Source organism: Podarcis pityusensis (assembly GCF_964106645.2).
Source record: "Podarcis pityusensis genome assembly, chromosome: 14".
Taxonomy (NCBI): Eukaryota; Metazoa; Chordata; class Lepidosauria; order Squamata; family Lacertidae; genus Podarcis; species Podarcis pityusensis.
Window position 1 is genome coordinate 1,948,879 of NC_138039.1, and position 18,705 is coordinate 1,967,583.

Sequence of the window (18,705 nt, forward strand, 5' to 3'; positions counted from 1 at the left end):
AAAGCAGCATGAAGTTGGATGTTGTCATTGACTTTGTTGTTCCAAAACTTTGCAAAGAAAAATGCCCATTTTCCCCCATGAACCTGTTACGCCGGTCTATATGTATTATTTTGTAATAAGTTGGCTTAGTCATAAATTACTAAGGATAAAATGTTCTTAATCCATTCAGGTATAGTATGAGATTTTATCCCCCACCCCGCATTTAATGTGTTATAATCGTAGCAGCAGCAGCTATAAAACACTATTTGTTTATTATTTTCCGGAATAACATCTTTTAGATTATCCAGCAGAAATATTTTGGGTTCTAAGGGTGTAGTCAGATACCCTAATGCTTCAGGGATACTAGCCTGAACGTATTCCCAGAATATTACAAGATATTCAGAAGAAAACGCATCCACATTTTAAAACTGGAGTGCTAGGGGTCGTCCCACAAGATCTTGCGAGAGCTTCCTAAACCAAAGAGGTTTTAAGCTTCATAGAGTTGGCCGAGACCCCCAGAGGTCATCTATTCCAACCCCCTGCAATTCAGGAATCTCATGCCTTGCTTTGATTTAACTTGCGCAATTCCAACCAGCCCTATGGTTGAAATCGGGAAAATGAAATGCTTCTGAGCTGCAAATGCACACAAATGTCCCTCTGTGCATCCCACACATTCATCACCATGTTCGTCTCGTGCATTCAGTGAGAACAGAGTAGAGGTTATTATGTCGGACTCATATCTAGGAGAGACCAGGGTTCGAATCCCCATGAGGCCACGAAGTTCACTCAATGACCTTGAGCTCAGTCACCACCTCTCCTCCGGGGTGGGGGTGTTATTATCTCTGCCCCCCCTTTACTATAATTATATTGTGTGTTTCATGGTTTATGTTGCAAAGCACCCCGTGCTCTCCGGGTGAGGGGTGGTATATAAATTTAATGAAATAATAATGACAACGGGTGTCACGGAATCACAGAACTGTAGAGTTGAAAGGCACCCAATGGGTTAACCAGTCGCACCCCCTGCGACGCAATCGTCCTGGCTAAAAAACCCCTAAGAAACTCAGATATACAATCTAATCACCAAATGGCACCTTAAACCTAGGTTATGATGTCTTTTTTTTTGCAATGGGGTTTATTAGTTCTATTAGTTTCACTACTATACTTGCTTCATAAAACCTCAAAGCGGTTGACAAGTCTTTAAAACATCAGATGAAACAATCCAGGATAGAACAAATTCAAGCTCCCAGGAAAATGTTCCAGATCCTTCTCTTAAGTGTTGTTTTGCTTTCCCCAGCGTCCAGAGATCTCCACGTGGTCGCAGTTGGACCTGCGCCAGTCGCAAAACGCACCTGGCGCCTGGCTAATTTCTAACACTGCCTGATACCTTGGGCTCATAGTAGATAGGTCAATGAAGACGTCAACCCAGGGTGCAGCGGCCATGAAAAAGGCAGATTCCGTGCTAGGAAACATTAGGGAAAGAATTGAAAATGACACTGGCAACGTCACAAGGCCATTATACAAATCTATGTTACAACTGTGTTTGGGTGTACAACTCTGGAGACCTCAAAAAAGGTTGAGAGAAAGAGCAACCAATGTTCAGGTGGTGAAGCAAACACCCCTAAGGAAGGAAGGTTGCAGCGACTTCTGAGTTCAGAGAAAATGTGAGGAGGTTTATAATATTATGCATTGCAAGGAGAAAGTGGACAGAGAAACGTTCTCCTCCCTCTTTGGTAACACCACAACTTGTGGACTTTCAATGAAGGGGAGCGTTGGGAGATTCAGAACACCTGAAAGAAACCACTTCTTCACACAACGCCTAGTTGGACTGTGGAACTCCCTCCCACAGGAAACAGTGACGGCCACTAATCTGGATAGCTTTAAAAGAGAACTGGACAAATTCATGGAGCAGAGATTCATCGAGGGCTGCTAGACTTGGTGGCTGTGCTCTGTCCTCCATAATTGGAATAATAATAATAATAATAATAATAATAATAATAATAATTTATTTATACCCTGCCCATTGGACTGAGTTTCCCCAGCCACTCTGGGCAGCTCCTAAACGAGTGTTCAAAACAATAGAGCATTAAATATTAAAAACTTCCCTAAACAGGGCTGCCTTCAGATGTCTTTTAAAGATAAGATCGCTGTTTATTTCCTTGACATCTGCTGGGAGGGCGTTCCACAGGGCAGGAGCCACTACTGAGAAGGTCCTCTGCCTGGTTCCCTGTAACCTCACTTCTCGCAGTGAGGGAACCGCCAGAAGGCCCTCGGCGCTGGATCTCAGTGTCCGGGCAGAATGATGGGGGTGGAGACACTCCTTCAGGTCTACTGGGCCAAGGCCGTTTAGGGCTTTAAAGGTCAGCACCAACACTTTGAATTGTGCTCGGAAACGTACTGGGAGCCAATGCAGATCTCTCAGGACTGGTGTTATGTGATCCCGGCGGCCGCTCAAAGTCACCAGTCTAGCTGCTGCATTCTGGATTACCGGTAATTGCAGTTTCTGAGTCACCTTCAAAGGAAGCCCCACATAGAGCGCATTGCAGTAGTCTAAGCGGGAGATAACCAGAGCATGCACCACTCTGGCAAGACAGTCTGTGGGCAGGTAGGGTCTCATCCTGCGTACCAGATGGAGCTGGGAGACAGCTGCCCGGGACACAGAATTGACCTGCACCTCCATGGACAGCTGTGAGTCCAGAATGACTCCCAGGCTGCGCACCTGGTCCTTCAGGGGCACAGTTACCCCATTCAGGACCAGGGAGTCCTCCACACCTGCTCACCTCCTTTCCCCCCAAAACAGTACTTCTGTCTTGTCAGGATTCAACCTCAATCCATTAGCCACCATCCATCCTCCAACCGCCTCCAAGCAATGCTTCTAAAGACTAATTACTAGAAACTAGAGGATGGGAGAATCCTGCTTTCTGGATTCGCACAGGCAACTGTTCAACCCCTGTGAGAACGGAGTGCTGGAGTAGATGGACCACTGGCCTGATCCAGCGGGCTTCTCTTATGCCCTTATGACAGATGGCCACCTGTCTGTCATGGACTCCCTTCCACCCCAGCCAAGGGAAGGGACCAAGTTAAGGCTGCTTTGGCTTGCTGGCTTTTTGCTCTGACCACATCTGCCCTGTCTCCCCCAAAAAGCATGCAGAAAAACTGGGGACGGCAGCGTCCGTTAGCGATATTTCACCAAAAAGCAGCAGGCGAGCAGGAACCACGCAACAGAAGCGAGTCTTGCTTAACCCTGCTGCGCAACCGCGTCGGCCACAACGACAGGCCTGTGGCTGCAGAAGGGAAGCAGGTGCAGTGGCACATGGCAGCAACATCCTCGCACATGCTTCAGCCTGCTTCCTCCCAAGCGCCCTGCCTGCGCACCGCAGCCGGATGCGGCGACAGAGGAAGCACGTCCGCAAGCTTTGAGTGCCTCGTATCTTGAAAGAACATAACAAACATGGGTTTCGTGGTTCGGAATGGCAGCAGAATGGTGTTCTTCTGGAGGAACAGGTGGCCGGGTTTGGGGCACGGCTGAACCGGGAGACTTAGCTGCCCAGGAAACCACAGATCTTGCAAAATAACACAGAGGCTGCGTTACGCAATCTGAGAACGGGAAACGGATTTGCACAGGCCTCGGAGTTGCAATAAGGAGACCATTAGCTAATGCTCTTCCAGGCTGCATCAACAGAAGTCCAGTGTCCAGATCAAGGGAACTGCTCTATTCTGCCTCGGTCGGACCACATCTGGAGTCCTGTGTTGAGATCTGGGCACCACAATTTAAGAGGCTGACAAGCTGGAAGGTGTGCAGAAGAGGGCAACCAAGATAATATGATGCTGCTGATGATAATAATAATAATTTATTATTTATACCCCACCCATCTGGCTGGGTTTCCCCAGCCACTCTGGGTGGCTAACAACAGAATATTAAAATACAATAACCTATTAAACATTAAAAGCTTCCCTAAACAGGGCTGCCTTCAGATGTCTTCTAAAAGTCTGGTAGTCGTTTTTCTCATTGACATCTGGTGGGAGGGCGTTCCACACAGGGTGGGGTGCCACCACCGAGAAGGTCCTCTGCCTGGTTCCCTGTGACCTGGCTTCTCGCAGTGAGGGAACCGCCAAAAGGCCCTCAGAGCTGGACCTCATTGTTTGGGCAGAACGATGGGGGTGGCGACGCTCCTTCAGGTCTACTGGACTGAGTCCGTTTAGGGCTTTCAAGGTCAGCACCAACACTTTGAATTGTGCTCGGAAACATACTGGGAGCCAATGCAGGTCTTTCAGGACCAGTGTTATGTGGTCTTGGCGGCCACTCCCAGCCACCAGTCTAGTTGCCGCAATCTGGATTAATTACAGTTTCCGAGTCACCTTCAAAGGTAGCCCCACGTAGAGTGCATTGCAGTAGTCCAAGCGAGAGATAACTAGAGCATGCACCACTCTGGCGAGATAGTCTGGAAGCCAAGCCTTATGAGGAGCGGTTGAGGGAGTTGGGCAGGTTTAGCCCTTCATGGATCACTGGCTTGCCGTGGCGAAGGGGCTTGAATAACTCAGAGAAGCTATGAACTATGCCGAGCAGGGCACCCAAGATGAACAGGTCATAGTGGAGAGTTTGGACCAAACGTGATCCACCTGGAGCAGGAACTGGCAAGCCACTCCAGTATCCCTGCCAAGAAAATTCCATGGACAAAGACAACAGGCATATAAGCTCACTGGAAGGACAGATCGTGAAGCTGAGGCTCCAATACTTTGGCCACCTCATGAGAAGAGAAGACTCCCTGGAAAAGACCCTGATGTTGGGAAAGATGGAGGGCACAAGGAGAAGGGGACGACAGAGGATGAGTTGGTTGGACAGTGTCTTCGAAGCTACCAGCATGAGTTTGACCAAACTGTGGGAGGCAGTGGAAGACAGAAGTGCCTGCCGTGCTCTGGTCCAGGGGGTCACGAAGAGGCGGACACGACTAAACGACTAAACAACAACAAGCCTAGAAGTAAAGGAGACTTGAGAGGAGATACGATCAACATCTGCAAATATCTCAAGAGCTGCAAGCTTGTTTTCTGTTGCTCCAGAGGGTAAGACTCAAACCAATGGAGTCAAGTTGCAAGAAAGGAGATTCCGACTCAACATCAGGAAGAACTTTCTGACAGTGAGAGCTGTTTGACAGTGAAAACAACTCCCTCTGGAGGTTGTGGACTCTCATTCATAGGAGGTTGGATGACTGTCATGGAAACTTCAGCTGAGATCCCTGCATTAAAGGGGGCTGGATTAGATGACCCTCAGCACCCCTTCCTATTCTGCCATTCTATGAAAACACATCTAAAAACAGGCAGGCGGGTTCTGCAAAATGCACAGGACCAGTACATTTATCTTTTGGAGTGGGGAACCTTTGGCCCTTCCAAGCATCATTGAACTACGATTCTCCCCCCCCCCCCCAGCCCTAGCAAGCATGGCCAGCAGCCAGGGATGTTGGGAGCTGTAGTTTACCAACATCTGGAGGGACAAAGGTTCCCCACGGCTGACCTGGTGCATCGAGACCAAGGTTCGAATCCACGCTCAGCCACGCTGAAGCTCCCTGGATGACATTGGACCACTCATTGCTCCTCTCTGCCTTCACATATCCCTGTATCTCATTGTGACATTCCTGCTCATGGTTGAATCGCTCATTCTTCCAGGGTGCTGTAGTGGTTGGATCAACCTTGCGCCTCATGATGGGAGTTGTAGTCCAACAACATCTAGAGACCCACAGTTCAGAAATGCTGGGTTAGCTTTTCAGACTAGGACCCAGGGAGACCCGGGTTCGAATCCTGACTCGGCCATGAGGAACTCTGTGTTGAGCCAGACACTGTGCCTCCTGGTTGAACCTACCTCACAGGGTTGTTGTCGGGATTAAAATGAGGAGGCAAGAGCCATGTAGACTACTTTGAGCTCCCTGGAAATTAGAGTGGGAAATAAGTGCAAATCAATAGATTTGTTGCACCGCGACTCTTGTCTAGGCCTCCCAGGTGTTCCTTGGGCACAGGTGGGCATCTAGTCCAATGGCACGTTGGTAACACCAGCCCCCCAGATGGCAACTCCAGGCTTGGAAGAAGAGTCACACATCTTAGCAAAATCTCAGAAGTCCACCAAGTTCAAGCACCCTCTCTGTCCTTCCTCACAACCAGCAAAAGAAATAAATAAATCATAATCATAATCATAATTTATTATTTATCCCCCGCTCATCTGGCTGGGTTTCCCCAGACACTCTGGGCGGCTCCCAACAGAATATTAAAAGCACAATAAAACATCAAACTCTTCCGTAAACAGGGATGTCTTCAGATGTTTTCTCTTTGACAACTGGTGGGAGGGCATTCCACAGGCTGGGCGCCACCACCGAGAAAACCTCTGCCTGGTCCCCTGCAACCTCACTTCTCGCAGGGAGGAAACCGCCAGAAGGCCCTCGGAGCTGGACCTCAGTGTCCGGGCTGAACGATGGGGGTGGAGACGCTCCTTCAGGTATACTGGGCCGAGGCCGTTTAGGGCTTTCAAGGTCAGCACCAACACTTTGAATTGTGCTCGGAAATGTACTAAATTATTATTATTATTATTATTATTATTATTATTATTATTATTATTATTATTATTATCATCATCTAAGTGGCAGGTCCACTGCATAAAATATACCTTCTGTGAGAGCTCCTCACCCCATATATGTCCACTTGACTGCTACAGATGCCCCATACTACATGCACTGCATCTCTCAGAACTCAATTGTTTCGTGTGGCAGCACCTGCACTTTGGAACTCCCTGCCTCTTGATATTATTCCCATTTATGCAGGTTTTGCCATTTACTCCAGAAGGAGAAATAGGCAACGGCTCTCTGCACACACAATGTTAAGTTTTTTTTGGGGGGGGGCCTGAATTTAAACAGAGGGACTGGAAAGGAAGTTACACGTAGCTTATGGACGACTCATTTTTTTTCTTCTTCCCTTTTTTACTGGTCTGTAGCTTACTCCTTGGGCTATAGACAGCAGCCTCTGGAATGCTCTGTGGCTTCCAACTCTGTTTTACAAGGAAACTGATCGGCAAGGCGAGAGAACCCCACCCCTCTTTCCTGGAGCAGTTGTTCCAGGAGGAGTTTGGATTCCTTGAAAGCAGAGTCAAGATGCTCATTCTCCCAAGTGGGGGGGGGGGGCAGGTAGTCCCAAGTTTGGGGCAAAGGCGGTTTCCGAGAGCCCCCCCCCCAAAAAAAATCTCCTCCTCATTAGCAGCACAAAGGGATGGAAGAGACCCCTCCCAGAGAGAGGGGCAGGGGTCTGGAGCCAGAGACTCCTGCAGAATAAGAACACGGAAGAGCCTGCAGGATCAGGCCCATGGTCCAGCATCCTATTCTTGCTGTAGCCACCCAGGGGCCTGTGGGAAAACTGCAAGCAGAAGAGGGGCACCAGAGCCCTTTTCTCTCCTGCAGCAGTGAGTTCCAAAGTTTTAAGCAAAGTTCTTTCTTTTACCTGTCCTGGATCTTCCAACATTAGGTAAAGGTAAAGGTAAAGGGACGCGGGTGGCACTGTGGGTTAAATCACTGAGCCTAGGACTTGCCGATCAGAAGGTTGGTGGTTCGAATCCCCACGATGGGGTGAGCTCCCTTGCTCAGTCCCTGCTCCTGCCAACCTAGCAGTTCAAAAGCACTTCAAAGTGCAAGTAGATAAATAGCTCCAGCCAGTAAAGCAAGATGAGCGCCGCAACCCCAGAGTCGTTCGCTACTGGACTTAACTGTCAGGGGTCCTTTACCTTTACCTTTTAAAAGTAAAGGACCCCTGGACGGTTAAGTCTAGTCAAAGCTAAATAGAAAACTATCTTTAGAAAGATTTTTCCTCCAAAAGCATTTTATTTTAAAAATCTTATTTAAATTAATAAAAAATCTGATTTAAATTAAAAAAAAATATTTATTTATTTATTTTATCCACCCTGGTTGGAAGGGACCCCCAAGAGTCCAAGGAGGATGGATGGCGGTTAACAGATTGAGGTTGAATCCTGACAAGACAGAAGTACAGTTTGGGGGGGACAGGAAGCGGGCAGGTGTGGGGGATTCCCTGGTCCTGAATGGGGTAACTGTGCTCCTGAAGGACCAGGTGCGCAGCCTGGGAGTCATTCTGGACTCACAGCTGTCCATGGAGGCGCGGGTTAATTCTGTGTCCAGGGCAGCTGTCTACCAGCTCCATCTGCTACACAGGCTGAAACCCACCTGCCCGTGGACTGTTTCGCCAGAGTGGTGCATGCTCTGGTTATCTCCCGCTTGGACTACTGCCATGCGCTCTACGTGGGGCTACCTTTGAAGGTGACCCGGAAACTACAACTAATCCAGAATGCAGCAGCTAGACTGGTGACTGGGAGCAGCCACCGAAACCACACAACACCAGTCCTTAAAGACCTACACTGGCTCCCAGTAGGTTTCCGAGCACAATTCAAAGTGTTGGTACTGACCTTCAAAGCTCTAAATGGCCTCGGTCCAGTATACCTGAAGGAGCATCTCCACCCCCATCGTTCTGCCCAGACACTGAGGTCCAGCGCTGAAGGCCTTCTTGTGGTTCTCTCCCTGCAAGAAGCCATGTTACAGGGAACCAGGCAGAGGGCCTTCTCAGTGGTGGCGCGCGCCCTGTGGAACGCCCTCCCACCAGTTGTCAAAGAGAAAAATAACTACCAAACTTTTAGAAGACATCTGAAGGCAGCCCTGTTTAGGGAAGCTTTTAAGGTTTAATAGGTTATTGTATTTTAGTGTTTTATTGGAAGCCGCCCAGAGTGGCTGGGGAAACCCAGCCAGATGGGCGGGGTATAAATAATATATTATTATTATTATTATTATTATTATTACTATTATTATTATTAATCTAATCCAACCCCTGCAATGCAGGAATCTCAGCTAAAGCATCCATGGCAGAGTCTATTCAACTTCTGCTTAAAAACCTCCAAGGAAGGAGAGTCCACCATCTCCCAAGGGAGGCTTGTGCCACTGCCCAACAACTCTTGCTTAACACGAGTTCCTGCGTCATGAGAGAAGAGGAAGCCCTTTCCCCTTTCTCCACGCCAGGCGTAATTTTGCAAACCTGTGTCACCTCATCCTCGCCTCTTCTCTAAACTAGGAAGTCCTGCGACCGTTCCTCATAGGGCTGCTGCTCCACCCCCTCACTCATTTTGGTGGCCCTTTTCAGAATCTTCTTCCAACCCTTCAATATCCTTTCTGAGGTGGCCAGAACTGTGCACAGCACCCCAAATGCGGTCGCACCATAGATTAACGTAATGGCGTCAGGATCATGGCAGTTTGATTTTCAATTCCTTTGCTAAACATCTGCCCAGGCATTTGTCTGACCAAATGATTAGTCCAGGGGCCCATCTGGAGATTATTCTAGGTAAAGGGTAAAGGGACCCCTGACCATTAGGTCCAGTCGTGGCCGACTCTGGGGTTGTGGCGTTCATCTCGCTTTATTGGCTGAGGGAACCGATGTACAGCTTCCGGGTCATGTGGCCAGCATGACTAAGCCGCTTCTGGCGAACCAGAGCAGCGCACGGAAACGCCGTTTACCTTCCTGCCAGAGCGGTACCTATTTATCTACTTGCACTTTGACGTGCTTTTGAACTGCTAGGTTGGCAGGAGCTGGGACCGAGCAACGGGAGCTCACCCCGTCACGGGGATTCGAACCGCCAACCTTCTGATCGGCAAGTCCTAGGCTCTGTGGTTTAACCCACAGCGCCACCCGTGTCCGGAGATTACTCTACCACTGCATTAAACCTGGAGACTGCCCCTCTCGATTAATTTAGATATTGGAAATCCCATGGGGAGGCTATGGGGTTGTGGGACCAGTTTTGGCCCAGATTGGCTGTGCAGGAAGGAAAAGAAACAGGCTGAATGGCTTTCTCCATCCCTGGGAATGTAAGAAAGTAAAGAACTTCTGGGAAATGATATATAATGAGATGAAAAAGATGTTGAAATACACATTCTTAAAAAAACCAGAAGCATTTTTACTTGGTATTATAGGCCAAGACATTAATAGACAAGGTGTCAAACTGTTCTTATATGCAACAACAGCGGCAAGAGTATTATTAGCCCAGAAATGGAAGCAAGAAGAAATTCCGATGAAAGAAGAATGGCAGACGAAATTAATGGACTACGCAGAATTGGACAAAATGACAGGAAGGATTCGAAACCTGCAAGACCAGAGATTTACAGAAGATTGGAAGAAGTATATGAATTATTTGAAGAGCAAATGTAATCAACAAATTATGCTAGTAGGACTACAAGAAGTTTTGTAAGGAGAAATATACGAAGTGTTACAAAGTAGAAAAAGATAGAGATATTGGTTATGAGTTTGAAATGTAATAGGGAAAATAAGAAATGCATACTAAGAGATTAGACTGGAAAATTTTCAGACAGGACTGATGGAAGTCAAAAAAATTGAATAAGATGTAAAGGTATGTTTAATTACTGTTGAAAATGATATGTTAAAAAACTAATAAAAAAATTATATATATATAAAAAGAATGGCTTTCTCCATCCCTCCCAGCCTTGACCCCTTTCCTAATTGGCAAACCAGCTAGCAGGCACCTACAGTCCGGGTCTGGAGAACGGGCCAAAGGCACCCGACCAGGAAGAAATCGCAACCTTTCCCCCGCTCTCAGACCAGACATTTCATCTGTAGACACAAACAAGAGTTTTGAAACCTCCTAAGGGGTTACATAACTCCAAACAACCGCAAGACTTTAGCAATCTTGCTGACCGCGCAGGAGGGCAAGTTGGCCCTGCGACTTCCCAGGCCCAGGAAGGGGGCAAGAAAGGAGATGGGTGCAAGGGGTTTTCTGCACACACAGTGATTGGTGTTTGCTGTGCATGCAGGATTTGGGCAAATCTGGGTGCTGGGTCAATTGCAGCTTCGCTCTTCACTCCCATCTTTGAAAGCACAGCCACCCGCTAGGTCCTTTTTCTTCCATGCGGTTTCTGTGGCCTGTTGATTCCTAATCTCATGACCGGATGCTTCCTCTCCTGTTGGTGAGTCAGATATATATATATATATATATCTCACAAACACACAAATTAACCCCACCCTTTCGTGTTTAGAAAGAGGAACAAAGATTAAGATTTCTTTTTCCAGGGACGAGACGGGTGGGTTTGCCAACTTCTTGCAACATCAGCCCTCGCAGGCTCTCCTCCCAATTTCTCCCAAAGTAGGTCAGGCTCATTAACCCCATTTGATGGACAAGGAACACCGAGGAACAAGGGAGGTTTAAATGACTCGTGATTCATCTTCGGGGAGGGGGACTCGTTCTGCAGAACGCCTGGCTTCGCAGGCACTCCTCCTCCATGGAGAAACATGACAAGAGACTGGACTGCCTAGTCCAACACCCTGCTCTGCCCGTGGCCGGTCGCGTCCGCTTGCATTATGAAACACAGCTCAGTCACAGGTGGGCAGGTGCAGGGCTACAGCTTCTGAGGTGCAAAGCATGCAGAGAGGGGTGCTTCTCCTGCCCCACTTCTCTCCCCCCCGGCATTCACATACCAAGAGCCTGTTGGATCAGACTCATGGTCCTTCAACTTGAGCATCCTCACAGTGGCCAACCAGCTGCCTGGGTGGGAAACACTCAGGCAGGGCCCAAGCCAAAGGCGCCCCTCCCCTCCTATGGTTTCCACCAGCTGATATTCAGCACAGGGTGAGAAACTAAGATACTGTGGTCCCTTGGTTCTCAAACGCCTTGGTTCTCAAACAACTTGGAACCCAAACACTGCAAACCCGGAAATAAGTGTTCCAGTTTGCGAACTTTTTTCGGAAGCCAAACATGCTCCGTTTTGAGTGCCATGCTTCCATTTTGAGTGCTACACTGAGTTTTTGCTATTTATTTTGCGTTTTGAAGCAAAATTTCTGATTTGCAAATATGGGAAAATGAAAGATTCCCCTCCTTATGGATTTCAATGTTTCCTGAGGTCATTTTGTGTGTTCAGTAAAGAAAAGCCAACCAGCTTTCCCGTTGCCCCCTTGTCACCTGTAGTTTATGGGAGAGTTTCTCCAGAATTTTGTAGTTTATGGGAGAGTTTCTCCAGAATTTTGCATCCGGTGGACAACCTGAGCTGCAGAAGGAATCTGCCAAATGGCTCTGGAGATAAGCTTGGGGTGGGCTCCTGGTCAAAGGGCATTCAATTTCAGTGTTTTAGGAAGGAAAGCAAGTCACCTCCACAAGGTGCATTGCTCAGGATTGAAACCAATGTCCACCAGTGCTCAATCTCTGTACAGTGGTACCTTGGTTCTCAAATGCCTTGGTAAACAACTTGGAACCCGAACACTGCAAACCCGGAAGTAAGTGTTCCGGTTTGTGAACTTTTTTCGGAAGCCAAATGTGCTCCGTTTTGAGTGCACCACTTCCATTTTGAGTGTTACGCTGATGTCTGTCTGTTTTTGCTATTTATTTTGCTTTTTTGTTTTGTTTTTGTGACTGCGTGGAACCCAGTTCAGCTACTAATTGATTGATTGTGTGACTGCAATACATTGTCTATTGCTTTCATTTTACGGATCAACTGTGTTGTTAGATAGTAAAATCCAAGTTAAATTGCTGTTTTAAGGGTTGTTTTTAAAAGTCTGGAACAGATTAAGTTTTGCATTACTTGGTTTTGCGCCTTGGTTTTGGAACGCTTTGGTTTTGGAACGGACTTCCGGAACGGATTAAGTTTGAGAACGAGGGTACCACTGTATATAATCTCAGTGCTTTTTTTCTTAAAAAATGTTTAGGGGTACTCTCATTTTGACTCAATGAAATCACTATTTTACAGTTCAAATCGGGAAAAATAAATACAGTCAATGGACAAAAGTACAAAGATTCACAAAAAAGGTTAGGGGTTTGCATACCCCTGCGTACCCCCAGAACAAAAAGCACTGTATAAGCTAATCGCTAAGTGGCACCTTAAACCTAGATTACGTTCGCTACAATGGAATGTCTAGGCAACTTTTCCTTTTCCAATGATGGTGATGATTAATTCATTTCTAGACCACGTTATATTTAAAATAAATCCCTCCAGGCAGTTTACAACACATTAAAACATCAAATAAAACACCCAGAATAAAAGAAATTCAAGCTTCAAGGAAAACTTTTCAGCTCCTTCAGTTTTCCCCATATTGATTTACCTGCTCAATTTTTTTATAGAGCTGTCCCATAGCAGAAGGACTCTAGGAAGGCAGCGGGGTGTAGTGGTTAGAGTGTCAGACAAAGACCTGGGAGATCAGGGTTCGAATCCCCATTCCGTTATGAAGCTCACTGGGTGACCTTTGGCCAGTTACAGCCTCTTAACCTCCCTCGCAGGGTCATTGTAGGGATTAACTCAGGCGAGGGGTAAACCATGTGCTCTCAAAAGGCGAATAAACTCTTTTGCTTACCTGTGTAGGAAAGCTAGAGGGGCCAGCCAGGTGGAGATGGCATGCAGACATCTTCACAGGGTCGCCATTGGACCCACGCCAGGTGCAAAACCCACCTGGGAAATTTCTAGCACTATAAATGACCCTCTGGGTTCCTTCCGACTCTACAATTCCATGATTCTATGGATGATGGGAACCGTAAAGAGCAAACCTGCAGTTTCCCCTGCCCAGCCATCAATTGCACCATTTTCCTAGTAGGTATTTCAAGGGATGCGGGTGGCGCTGTGGGTTAAACCACAGAGCCTAGGGCTTGCAGATCAGAAGGTCGGCGGTTCGAATCCCCACGACGGGGTGAGCTCCCGTTGCTCGGTCCCAGCTCCTGCCAACCTGGCAGTTTGAAAGCACGTCAAAGTGCAAGTAGATAAATAGGTACCGCTCCAGTGGGAAGGTAAACGGGATTTCCATGCGCTGCTCTGGTTCGCCAGAAGTGGCTTAGTCACGCTGGCCACACGACCTGGAAGCTGTACGCCGGCTCCCTCGGCCAATAAAGCGAGATGAGCACCGCAACCTGAGTCAGTCACGACTGGACCTAATGGTCAGGGGTCCCTTTACCTTTTTATTTCAAGGGATGGGAGCCGCCTTGAGATTTGCTCGGATGCTAACTTCCCCCAGTGCCTTTCGGCGCAGGGAGCAGGCAAGGACACGGCTCTGGAAGGCTCTGGAAGGGAGCCTTTTTGCCGAACGTCTTTCCTGGGGTCATCCAAGTCCCTCCCAGCCACCGACCCAGAGGCACCATCCGCACCCAGGCGGGGGCAGATGTTTCCACCTTCCACAGAATGCCATCAGCTTGCCAGCATCTCCCCCCCCCCCAAAAAAAAGCTGTATTTGACCCTCAGGAATAGGCAGGGGAGCGCTTCTCCCGGAGGAAGGCTCCTCGTGGAACAGGAATGTGATGACACAGATGGGTTGGAATCCAGACCCCTTAAGCTTGCGCAGAGGCCAGCTGTGGGTCTCCTGCAAAGAATCCATGATTGATGCTCCACAAAGGAAGCCAAGGAATGAGTTAAGGCACCTAGGCAGCTCTGCAAAAAGAGGAAGGAGTATTGGCACAAAAATGGAAGCAAGAAGAATTAGCGACGGAAGAAGAATGGAGGATGAAGTTGATGGACTATGCAGAATTAGATAAATTAACAGGAAGGATTCGAAACCTGCGGGATTCTTAAGAGGACTGGAGTAAATATATGAACTATTTGAAAAGTAATTGTGAATAACAGATTACGATAGTAGGACTGCAAGAAGTTTTGTAAGGTGGATTATTTGAAATATTACAAGAAAGACTATGAAGAGAATTATTAGTTAAGGACAATTAAATGCAATATAGAAATTAAGAAATGCAGAATGAGTGATAAAGAACGGAACATCATCAGAGGTGTTGACGGAAGTCTAAAACATTGTATAAGATGAGAAGATACGTTGTAAGACTGTTGGAACTGATATGTTAAAAAATCAATAAAAATGTATAAAGGGGGGGCAGGAGGAGAGGGGGCAATCTCAAAAAGGCACCTTTTCCCTTTGCCTGTTTCCCACACCACCGAAAGCCCTCTCCTCCATCCATTTGCCCAATGTGCTCTTAAAGCCACGAAAGCTGGTGAGCATCACTGCCTCCTGTGGGAGGGAGTTCCACAGTCTAACTATGAGCAGCGTGAAGATGGACTCTCTCATCGGTTAACACGAGCCAGAATGCGGCGTTTCTATGACTCTATTGGTGTCAGAAATCCAGATATATTAAGGTAGGCGCCAAACGGCCCCTTAAATCTAGGTTGCCACAACACAATGTCTTATTTGCCAGGGAGGTTGGACTAGATGACCCTTGGGGTTCCTTCCAAGGCTACAATTCTACGATCTCAACTACATTGCTTGACTGCAGCTTGCTCTTGCAACAATTCACTTGTCCCAATATGCAAGGAGGAGAAACACACACAGTGGAAATGGCATCAACTATGGACTAAGGAAGAGGTTTTTAAAGGTGGTCTGTGAGTTCCATTTGGGTGGCCTTTGGAAAGCCTGTAGCACAGTCAAATACAGTGGTACCTTGGTTCTCAAACACCTTGGTACTCAAACAACTTGGGACCCCAAAACTGGAAACCCAAAAGTAAGTGTTCCGGTTTGCAAACCTTTTTCGGAAGCTGAACATCCTCTGTTTTGAGTGTTATGCTTCCAATTTGAGTGCCACACTTCTATTTTGAGTGTTACGCTGTCTGTTTTTGCTATTTCTTTTGCGATTTTGTTTGATTTTTGTTTTTGTGACTGCATGGAACACTGTTCAGCTACCGATTGATTGTTTTATGGATTTTATGGATCAGTGGTCTCTTTAGATAGTAAAATTCACGTTCAATTGCTCTTTTAGGGGTCGTTTTAAAAAATCTGGCACGGATTAATCCATTTTGCATTACTTTCTAAGGGAAAGCGCACCTTGGTTTTGGAACATTTTGGTTTTGGAACAGATTTCCGGAACGGATTAAGTTTGGGAACCAAGGGACCACTGTATATCTGCTCTCAGCCCTGCATTTACTTCCCTTGATGTGATGATGGAGGACTAAGATGCCCAGAGAGGGGTCCCTGATTCATGCGGCAGCGCAGAAGCACAAGACTTGCGTCCTTTGCTGTAAACAAGTCAGCTGCCTTCATTGAGATGCCAGTTGCCAACCTGGCGCCCAGAAATATGCAGGTAGTTGCAACTGAACCCACAGCAGGAGCAAAACACACCTGGAGAATTTAAAGCACTGGATTGTATACCTTACAAAAGCAGAACAAATCTGCACAAATAAAGAGGAAACCACGTCACCGTTTCACAGGTGGCAAAACGTGGGGTTACTCTGCTAAATAATTTGGCATTCGCCACCGAGCAAACCCAGAGCCCTGGGTCACACCGCTCTACAAGAAACCGAGGTTGCTCCCTCCATCTCTGGTATTCAACCCGTTCCAAATCGCAGCTGAAGCTCTTCCTGCAAGTTCAGCCTTTGCTGTGAGGATTGTAAAACATCCTCCCTACACCTAATACCCGGCCTTCAACCGCCACGGTCTTAATTTTCACCCCAGCCTGCTCTCTGAGCCGGTTGTCACTTTGGAAAGTTTAATTTACACAGCCGATCTTATGCCTGCCCCCACCTCGAGGACCTGGCAGGCTCCGACTGGGCCCCCTCCCCTCCCTGAGGGTGGCAATATCAATTTGACGGGTTGTCTCATCTTCCAGCAGCAACAGAGGCCAGAAAAACAGCCCTCAGCAGAGGCAAGCCAGTCTATTGGGCACAGGTGTGTTTGCAGCCTGGCACTGCCAACATCCCAAGTGTGTGGCATGAGGCTGCCACATGGAAGGGGACCAACGGGCAATGGGAATGTGGGGGCTGCATATAGGCCGCCCGCCCCCCCCACTCCACCCCTGCATTTCTGGAAGAAGCTTGCGGCAAGATTCTCACATCGGTTTCCGGAGCGACGCTCTCAGCGGTTAGACTGTCAAGCGAATCAATCATTTACCGTCAAATTCAAAGACGGGCGTGATCAGATCTGCCGCTGGCTTTGCATTTGCCACGAAGCAAATTCCGCCGACATGCAACCAATTGCAGACGGCGTGTATCTGGCGATCGTTCGTTCCTGCTGAGGGTTTCTTAATAAAGCACATTTTGACTTCTACATTGCTGCTTTCTTTCTTTTTTTTCTTTAAAAAAATGAAACCTCTTTAGTTGTAGAGTTTTATTTATTACGCCGTGGGACTGATGCAAAATAAACTCTGTGCGTATCTAAAATAACCTCTGCCATGCAAGAGTAATTTATAATTGAGGGAATGGCTGCCTTTGCACATCACATTAAGGCCTGGTTAATGGCCTGCTGTATGCGCCCAGATTGATCCGCCTTTACTCATTGGCACTGGGCAGCAGGGGCAGCAAACCATGGCCTTGACTTCGTGTTATGCTTGAACCAGGAATTGCTGTTTGCTTCCCTCTGAACAATTCCGTATCAGAAGTCGAGGCTTCTTCTCAGCGTACCAGCCATGCAAAACAAATTGGGATCCTGCAGGTGGATGTAACTCTACTGCCAAGGGTCGCAGTCGGCTGCTTCCACTCGGCGGAATCATCTGCGTGTCCGCGGTTTAGTTTTTCTTAATTATTATTTATTTGTTTGTTTTTTCAGAATAAAATTTTACAGACATATATTGAACACAGATCATAAAAACAAGATTCCAAGGAATCTCCTGGACTTGCATCTTCCCCTTTGTGGGTCCCATTATTAATCATTTCCTCCTGCATCTTTTATGATGATCCAAATCTTTTACATCCCCGTTATATCCAAAATCCACTATTACACTACAAGTGATAATTCCAATCCTACTAACGATGCTAACTGTTTACAATGGTCTTTAAGATTGGGAAATGTTTATTAGGTATATACAAAATCATTGTAAACAGCTCAAAACATTAGCAGGATTTTAAGCACACTTGCATTGTAACAGAAAGTACAGATAATCTAGAAATATGAAAAACTGGAGAAGTATTGATATGTAGTTGGGAATAGAATTAATAGAACCCTGGGAAGGGATAGGGGGAAGTCAAGAGATTCAGAGTAATATTGAAATGTGGAATTTTTATGATATTATAATGTAACTCTTTTTTTCTGTTCTTTTCCCTTAATCTTTCTCTTTTTGAAAGTCAATAAAAATCATATGATATTAAAAAAAGAACTCTCTCTCCCTCTCTCTATATATATTTATTCAGAAAAGACCACCCATCAGATGAGTTGGTGTTGCCCCCCGCAAAACAGCCCCAGTTCCCCAAAGTGGAACTTTGAGGGGCAGCAGGAAGAAGAAGGCCAAAGCTTCGGACCAATTCTCGTTTGGACGCTTTCCCCGAGGCTCAAGGGAGGGCTGCCAACTTGGCTGAGCCCGCTTGGCCGAAGCTCTTTGGTCTGGCAGTGCCAGCCTTTGGAATGGAGGGCCTTTCCTTCTGCCATGGCAAGAGATCAAACAATCACAGCAGTGACTGTCAGGACTGTTAAGGAAAAATTCTGGGGTGAGTGTCTACTCAACAGCCCAGCTCATCAGGGTCCCCCACGGATCCATGCATCTAGTTACAGGTAGGTAGCTGTGTTGGTCTGCCATAGTCGAAACAAACAAACAAAAAATTCCTTCCAGTAGCACCTTAAAGGTAAAAGTAAAGGGACCCCTGACCATTAGGTCCAGTCGTGGCCGACTCTGGGGTTGCGGCGCTCATCTCGCTTTATTGGCCGAGGGAGCCGGCGTACAGCTTCCGGGTCATGTGGCCAGTAGGACTAAGCCGCTTCTGGCGAACCAGAGCAGTGCACGGAAACGCCATTTACCTTCCC

The 18,705-nt window shown here is 47.2% G+C and overlaps 1 protein-coding gene across 3 annotated transcripts in view; it reads right to left on the bottom strand.

The window, feature by feature from the left end:
* The window catches only part of LOC308462905 (trinucleotide repeat-containing gene 18 protein-like), a 124,435-nt gene that overhangs the window by 79,174 nt on the left and 26,556 nt on the right, over nt 1-18,705 (bottom strand). The gene's annotated exons all lie outside the window — the stretch shown is intronic.